Source organism: Triticum aestivum, chromosome 5D, assembly GCF_018294505.1.
Source record: "Triticum aestivum cultivar Chinese Spring chromosome 5D, IWGSC CS RefSeq v2.1, whole genome shotgun sequence".
In the NCBI taxonomy this organism is placed as follows: domain Eukaryota; kingdom Viridiplantae; phylum Streptophyta; class Magnoliopsida; order Poales; family Poaceae; genus Triticum; species Triticum aestivum.
In genome coordinates, this window is record NC_057808.1 from 405,714,271 (window position 1) to 405,723,523 (window position 9,253).

A 9,253-nucleotide genomic window follows, 5' to 3' on the forward strand; every position below is an offset into this window, starting at 1 on the left:
GCGCTACTCCACCGTTGGCCAGGCCATCCCTCCACCCCTCCACACCTCCTGTTCTTCTTCACCGACTGCCGAACCACACCGCACCAGAACCAGTTAACCCTCGTACACCTCTCCGTCTGCGACTCTACTCCCGCGTCTTCCCATCTCCGGCTTGTTGCTGTCCGGGGCCTCGCCGTCGTCCACCACCTTGGATGCGCTCGGCGCGGAGTGGTCAACGTGGTCAACGAATGACAACATCGGAAGTAGACTGTGCGTGGAGAGGCTGACAGCTGGGTCCACGGCCGCACGCAAGGAAATGCCTCCTTATTACGCGCAAAATAATGATTCCTCCACCTGACAGCTGGGACCCACCGGAAGGGCCACTGTATTTCGCGAAAAACGTTCCCACCGCTGACAGGTCGGACCCACCAGCTATATCTTCGCACGGAAGGAAGTGCCTCCTTATTATGCACAAAAAAATGAATACCCCCTGCTAGTTGGGACCCACAATAGTGGGAGGCTGACTTGTGGACCAACTAAGTTGATGGGGACGGAGGGCTTTGTCAACTTAGTCAATATGAACGATTCTAGCTCCAGTGACCGTACGATGTCCATCCAACGGCCGTACTGCTTCTTCAACCTCTGGTCTTCATGCTCTATCCGCCCAAAGCAGCACCGGTCGTGCCTCGTGCTCCTGCCTCCCGTGGCCGGCTGCGATGCGGCGGAGGCCTCACCGCCCACTACTACTCCCACCGCTGGCCAGGCCATCCCTCTACTCACCCACACCCCCTGTTATTCTGCGGCGACGACAGCCTCACACCGCAGCGAACCAGTGAACCCTCGTACTCCTCTACACGTGGGCATCCACTGCCGCGTCTTCCCCAGCTCCGCGTCGTCCCCTTCCTAGGCCTCGCCGTCGTCCACCGCCCTGGTGCTCTCGGCGCGGCGTGGTCAACGTGGTCAAGGAACGGCTTCCATCGAAAATGGACTGTACGTGGAGAGGCTGACAGCTGGGTCCACGACCACAGCAAGGAAGTGCCTCCTTATTACACGCAAAATAATTATTCCTCCACCTGACAGCGGGGGCCCATCGGACGGGCCACCATATTTCGCGAAAAAAAAACGTTTCCCCCTGATAGCTGGGACCCACCAGCTAAATCTTCGCACGCAAGGAAGTGCGTCCGGGCAAAAAGATGATTCGCCCCCTGACTGCTGGGACCCACCAGCTACATCTTCGCACGCAAGGAAGTGCCTGACAGTCGGGACCCACCTGGTCGAAGCATACGTAGCGTTGTCATTCTGGTCGCGAACGTGTACGTACATACTGGTCGATGTAGAGGCGTGCACGTGTCGTAGTAGAGGCGCGCACGTAGCATGTACACGTACGTACAGCGGCCAGTGTGCAAGAAAGAAAATACGGCCATGTACATACATACGGGCAGGGTCTCGAACGCCTACTCGCGCATACGTACGGCCAGGGCTCGTGTACATGGCTGGGTCAGAATGGAGAAACTGCGTCGTCTTCGTGTTCATGGGGAGCCAACCAGCTGGGTCGGAACGGAATGCATCGTCGTGTTCATCGGGAGGGCTTGAACGGAACAGCCGATGGAAACGAGGCCTGGCGTATCGCAGAACGGAGGAAACGGCCTTGTGTTCGACCGGCCACGTTCGAAACAGTATTTTGTTCACCGGGAGGGGTCTGGCGTACCGCTAAACGGACGGACCTCCTACGGTCGAAACGGGGGTCCTGTTGATCGGGAGGGGTGTGGCGTACCGCAAAATGGAGGAAACGGACTTGTGTTGGAGTGCTACGGTCGAAATGGCGTCCTGTTCATCGGGAGGGGTGTGGCGTACCGCAAAACGGGACTCCAAGGGATACTGTTCATCTCCACCGTCGACCCCCTCTAGCCTCCACGGGCTACTATTCATCCACCGTCGACTTCCTCCAGCCTCCACCTGCGACTGTTCATCCACGGACTCCTGTTCATCCAGCCTCCACCGCGCGCTACTCCACCGGCTACTGTTCAACCAGCCCTCTCCACGGGCTCCTGTTCAACGACCCCTCCACGGGCTACTGTTCATCCAGCCCTCCAGCGTCTACTGTTCATCCTACCCTCCATGGGGTGGTCCTATTCATCCTGCCCTCCACGGGATCCTGTTCATCCAGCCCCAACCAGCTCGATCGATCGGGGTCCTGTTCATACAGAGGCAACACCACGGGGTCCTGTTCATCCACCCCCACCAGGAACTGTTCATCCAAACCCCCCAGCAACGCTCACTGTTCATCCAGAGGCGGCATCGATCGGCTTCAGTTAGCAGCAGTAGCGAAGGAATCGCTCGATCGGGTTCAGTTAACAGCCATCGATCGATCGCTCGGGTTCAGTAACGCGTAGCCTGCAGTGCAATCGCTCGGGTTCAGTTAGAGCCCAACGCCTCGCACCCACGCGCGTGTGTGTACGAGAGAAATGCGCATCGCTCGGCCCCGACCACCCATCGTAACCGGAAACACCCTGATATTTTCCTCACCCTTGCTTCTACCATGGTTTTTTCCGTCATGGACGGCCCAAAGAATGTCATGCAGCTGCGTCTCCGGCCCACCCAGGACGAAAAGCCCATTTTCTGTCATGATTTTTTGTCATAGAAGTAGGACCCCACCACATCTATGATGATACCGTGTTTTGTCACAATTATTGTCATAGAAGTGTCATAAGTATGACATAAATTTTTTTCATTCGGCCCAAAATGTCACGGATGTGTCTTTTTTTTGTAGTGACTCCTGCTATTGATTCTGATATGTCGCATGTTATTGATGATGCCACTTCTGCTATGCATGATACTTATGATGAAACTACTTCTATGCTTGATAATACTTTGCATTAGGTGAATTTCTTGGTGAACAACTTGCTAGGGTTAGAGAGAATGAAATTATTGAAACTGATAATATTGATGAAAGTGATGATGAAGATTCTCCCCCTAGATATGAATTGCCTGATGTACCTGAGGGTTATGTTATGGATGAAGAAACTGCTAGAGACTTTCTTGCTTGCAATGATAGATATGATCTTAAGAAACTGGTAGCTAAGCTGAAAGAAAAGTCTTTGAATGCTAGAATGAAATATGACCCTGCTTTTGCTACTTCACCTATTTGTATTACTGATAAGGATTATGATTTCTCTGTCGATCCTGAGTTAATTACTTTGGTTGAATCTGATCCTTTTTATGGCTATGAATCTGAAACTGTTGTGGCACATCTTACTAAATTAAATGATATCCACCCTATTCACTCATGAGATAAAAATGTGTTACTACTATATCCTTAAATTATTTCCATTCTCATTAAAGGGTGATGCTAAAATATGGTTTAATTCTCTTGATCATGGTTGTGTGCGTAGTCCCCAGGATATGATTTACTACTTTTCTGCTAAATATTTCCCCGCTCATAAGAAACAAGCTGCTTTAAGGGAAATATATAATTTTGTGCAAATTTAAGAAGAGAGTATCCCACAAGCTTGGGGAGTCTTCTCCAATTACTTAATGCTTTGCCTGATCATCCTCTCAAGAAAAATGAAATACTTGATATCTTTTATAATGGACTAACTGATGCTTCCAGAGACCACCTGGATAGTTGTGCTGGTTGTGTTTTTAGGGAAAGAACTGTTGATCAAGATGAATTGCTATTGAATAATATGTTGAGTAATGAAAATAATTGTGTCGCCGTTCTGGGAATGGGGGTCCCCAGACTTGCCTGCCTGCGGCCCGCGGCGTGGCTAAGCCAGCAGGCCGTACGACCCATCTTCATCAATAAGGCATCCAAGACCCTCGCGAGGGGCCAAGCCTCGTGAGGCGGACGACGCAAGACCTCCTCAGGAGTGGCCTAGTCAGGCAGGCTCACGAGGAGCGGAGATATCAAGGCGGGGCAAACCTCATGAGGCTCTCGTGACGTGAGCCATGACGATCGACGCCAGGCGGGCACCAGAGTGCCCAGTGTCCTTGTTTCCTCTTTGGTGCTAAGGAAGACAGCGCAAGCGAGGAGTACCGAGGCATCAGGCAAAGGTTGCCATATCGGTGCAACGAGACCAAGAACAGGAGGGCAGTAAGACGGAGGTCATCATGGAGCCCAAGACGGCGTCACCACCAGAGCCTTTTGCAGGCGAAGACCACTTTTGTCAGGATAGCTTGTACTAGCTGTCCCCCTTCAAATTTGCCCGCCGTTGTTGGCTCCCTTCCCGCTCAATAGTTGGGAAGAGGACCAGGGCCTATATAAGTAGAGCTAGCCACCACAGTAGGGGGGATCGAGCAGTTCATCAAGCTCTCACCCGCTAAGACACCAAGCACAAGAACACCTCAGCCTCAGGAGGCTGTTCTTCCCTCTGTACTGTTCATCATCAGCCCAAGAGGCAATCCACCACCACCACACTGGAGTATGGTATTACACCACAACGGTGGCCCGAACCAGTATAAATCTCGTGTCTTTCTGTGCCGTGAGTTTGTCGAGTTCGTCCGCAAGATCTTAGCGAGCTAGGGCGTAGATCGGTAGGAGGGAAAGACTTCGCGCGCACCCCAGTGTTCGAACCTTAATGGTTTGCCGGAACCCCACATCCGAGATTTGGCGCGCCAGGTAGGGGTGCGCCGGAGCTCCTCTCCACCAACCTGCGCCTTGCGCCGCCGCACTTCGCCCCCATGGCAGGTGCCCCGCCATCCACCTCTGCGGCCGACATCGACAGCGGGGTGTCCGGGTACCGAGCCCTGGCCCCCGCCCTACGGCGAGTGCGGTGGCCAACCAAGTTCAAGCCAGAGATGCCGTCGCGTTATGACGGCGCGGCAGACCCGACGCCGTTCCTGCTGGCGTACGAGGAGGCTGTCCTCGAAGCCGGAGCCAACGACAAGATCATGGCCAACTGGTTCCCCATGGCCCTTGCCGGCGAGCCGCGCGCCTGGCTGCTCAACCTCCCGGGATCCACGGTGGCCTCCTGGGGGGAACTCCATGACCTCTTCACCGCTCACTACGCGGTGCCGGCGCACCACGCAGTCGCGGCCCTGCTGGGCGGCTCTCAAGCACCGCCTTCAGGCCGCCACGTCAAGCCGTTCCTCCGTCAGATCGGGGCCACCTCCAAGCGCCCGGGGGCTCCGCCGGGTTGGGCTTCGCCAGAGGCCGACCTCACCTTCGACTCAGAAGACCACCCCGACTCCACTGCTGGCTTCGGCATGCTCCCAATGCTCTGCACGCCCACCATCTACAACGTGGCCGTTACCAAGACCCTCATCAACGGCGGTGCCGGCCTCAACTTGCTCTCCGTAGAAGCCTTCAGCCTTCTTCACGTGCCGCTCGAGCGGCTCAGCCTCATCAAGCCCTTTTCGGGAGTGGGTGGTGGAGCTGCCCACTCTCTGGGGCAGATCCACCTCCCTATCACCTTCCTCACACGTGACAACTACCACACCGAGCTGGTGGACTTCAATATCGCCCGCATCGGTCTCCCGTACAATGCCATCCTCGGGTACCCGGCTCTCGCTCAGTTCACGGCGGTGACTCACCCGGCCTACAACCTCATGAAGATGCCAGGGAGCAAGGGCGTCCTCACCATCAAGGGGGACATTAAGGAGTCCGTGATGGCGCTCGGGCTCGCCTTCAAGACCGCGGCAGCAGCACAGCCCGCCGACGCCGGTACCCCCGAGGCCAAGGAGGCCGCGCCTACCAAGAAGAAGCAACTGTTCACCCAAGACAAGGCGGAAACCAAGAAGGTGCCGATCAACGAGGACGGGTCTTCAGGAGCCACCTTTGCCATAGGAGCCAGCCTTGACCCGGGACAAGAAGAAGCCTTGGTGAGGTTCTTGCGCGCGAACAAGGAGATATTCGCGTGGGAGCCCAGTCAGCTGGTAGGGGTCCCGAGGGAGGTGATCCAGCATCATCTAAGGGTATGCCCCAACATACGCCCCGTGAAGCAGCGAGCAAGACGGCAGTCCACTGAGAAGCAGGCCTTCATTGTCCAAGAGACACGCAAGCTGGAGGCGGCAGGCGCCATTCGAGAAGTTCGATATCCCGAATGGCTGGCAAACCCCGTCGTAGTGCCAAAGAAAGGCGGGAAGGAGCGGATGTGCATCTACTTCACCAACCTTAACAAAGCCTGCCCCCAAGATCCGTTCCCACTCCCGCGCATCGACCAGATTGTCGACTCCACCGCCGAGTGCGACCTGCTGTGCTTGCTGGATGCATTCTCAGAGTATCATCAGATCAATATGGCGGTGGAAGATGTGGAGAAGACAACTTTCCTGACACCATGTGGGGTGTACTGCTACACCTGCATGCCCTTCAGGTTGCGCAACGCGGGCGCGACATTTTAGCGGTTGATGCACATTGCCCTGGGGCTGCAGCTCGGGAGAAACATAGAGGCCTACGTCGACGACATAGTGGTAAAGTCTCGCGAGGTGAGGACATTGATTCAAGACTTGGAGGAGACCTTCGAGAGCCTGCGCCAGGTGAACTTGAGGCTTAACCCGGCGAAGTGCGTGTTCAGCGTCCTCTCCGGCAAGCTGCTGGGATTCCTCGTATCCCATAGAGGGATCAAGGCGAACCCGGAGAAGATCAAGGCCATCGAGGACATGAGCCCACGACAGACCCTCAAAGAGATGCAAAAGCTAGCAGGGCGGGTGACCGCATTAGGGCGTTTCATCTCCAAACTGGGAGAGCGCGCCTTACCCTTCTTCAAGCTCATGAAGAAGAAGGGCCCGTTCGAGTGGACCCCGGAGGTCGACCAGGCCTTCCGAGACCTCAAGAAATACCTTACCAGCCCCCCGGTGATGGTGGCACCACGGCCTCTCGAGCCCCTGGTACTCTACCTTGCCGCCACCCCGTACTCCGCCAGCGCGGCGCTGGTGGCGGTTCGGGAGGACCGCCAAGCCAAGGGCGCGCTGCACCAAGCCGGAGATGAAGTGGCGTAGGGTCAGGAGGGCGCAGCAAAGGCATCAGCGGTGGAAGACCAAGCTCGGCAGGGCAACGTCGTAGAAGCTCCTGAGGACAGTCAGGTCTCAGGAACCCCTCCACATCAGGATATGCCCCAATCTCCGTAGGGCCTGAGCCTTGACAGTGTGCCAGCTCTCGTCGAACACCCGGTGTACTTCGTCAGCACCGTACTATGAGATGCGAGGGCACGCTACCCCATGCCCCAGAAACTCCTGCTCGCACTGTTGGGGGCATCACGCAAGCTGCGACACTACTTCCAGGGCCACCCCATCAAGGTCGTCTCAGCCTACCCATGGAGAGGGTGCTCAGGAGCCCTAGCTCAGCCGGAAAGGTCGCTGAGTGGAACATCGAGTTGCAAGCATTCCAGTTGGAATTCAGCACTACCATGGTCATCAAGGGGGCTGCGCTCGCTGACTTTGTGGCAGAATGGACGGATGCCCCGACACTTGAGGAAGGAGAAGACCGGTCCACCTCCCCAGGGAGCGAGGCTCCAGATGGCTGGGTCATGTATTTCGATGGTGCCTTCACGCACCAGGGCGCGGGGGCTGGAGCACTGCTCATCTCGCCCACTCAGGACAAGCTCTACTACGCCGTGCAACTCTGCTTTCAGCACGGCGAGAAGGTCTCCAACAATATCGCAGAATACGAAGGCCTCATAGCTGGCCTGAAGGCTGCGGAAGCTCTAGGGGTGAAGCGCCTTACCGTCAGGGGCGAATCACAACTCCTCGTCAACTTCTCCAACAAGGTGTACGAGCCGAAGGACGAGCATATGGAGGCCTACCTCGCGGAGGTGCGCAAGATGGAAAAACAGTTCTCGGGCCTGGAGCTGCAGCACGTGCCCCGGGGCACCAACAAGGAAGCCGACGACATCGCCAGGAGAGCATCCAAGCGGCAACCGCAAGAGCCCGGTGTCTTTGAGGAGCGGCTCTTCAAGCCATCAGCTACACCACCTCTTTCAAGCACGACTCAGCCTCGGGAGGAGCTCCCACAGCCTTGTAGCGACCAAACCTCAAACAGTCCGATCTCTGTGCATAAGTGTCATCCCTGGATCGGTAATGCTGACACGCACAGTACTTGAAGGATTTATAACAGAGTAGCAATCACACACTTATTACATCGAATGTCTCAAAATAGAACTTATTACAATAAATATGGCTTAAGGCCATCTACAACGATAACAGCGGAAGGCTTGGAAGATAAAGTGAGTCCATCAACTCCAACGGCATCACTGAGTGAAAGACCACGACCTAAGGCTCCTTACTCGTCGTCCGAAAAGTCTGCAACATGATATGTTGCAGCCCGAAAACGGGTCAGCACATGGAATATGCTGGCAATGTAACACAAAGGATAATGAACAGAATAATGCTATCACTACATGCATATATGGCTGGTGGAGGCTGTAGGGTTAATATGTTTTTGCGAAAAGCCAATTTTTCCCTACTGCAAAGGAATAAGTTTTATTTAACTACAAAGTTTGTTGAAAATATTGAGAAGGTAAACCCCCTCTCAATCCCAATTAAAAGTAATCATTAACAACCCAATCAAATTAATTAAGTAGTGATGAGATCAACATGATAATCCAAGAACCAGATACTCAAGATGTCCATAACCGGGGACACGGCTAACCATGATTAGTTTGTACACTCTGCAGAGGTTTGCGCACTTTTCCCCACAAGACTCGATCTCCTCCGTTTGATTTCTCGCACTACATGATGTTTGAGAAACGGATGACCGAGACATAGTCTTTCAGAAGCGTTAGCACCTTACGATGGGTAGACCGTACCACCTACATCCCCTACATCTGCTAGTCTACCACTGTAAGAGTTCACACGACTTAATCAACTATGCTAGAGCCCATAATAGCTTGTGGCTGCACACGGAAGTTTCTAGTATGAATAATCTCATGATCCCTTTGAGCCTGGGTGGCAGTCCATAGGAGAATCACACGGTACCCCGGGATTTCCAAAAAAATACAGGCAATCACTGGATACCCCAGGTGCCTCAATCCACCCAGATGTGTATTTAAGTTGCCACCTTAAGTTGAACCATTAATTAACAATCTCACATCTGTCATGGATACACTCAAACCCAATCCACGTCTACGAGCATAGCATAGCAATATAAGCATAACGTAGAAGTAACTCCCAGGGTTTGATAATAAACAGGTGAATAGGTACTACCTCAGCTACTTCCCAACCCACAATTTAATTCAGATCCTAACCATGCAATTGTTTGGGGATTGATCTAATGCAGTAAAACTGGGTAGTAAAGAGGTATGATCAAAGTGTTACTTGCCTTGCTGATGATCCGTGAAAC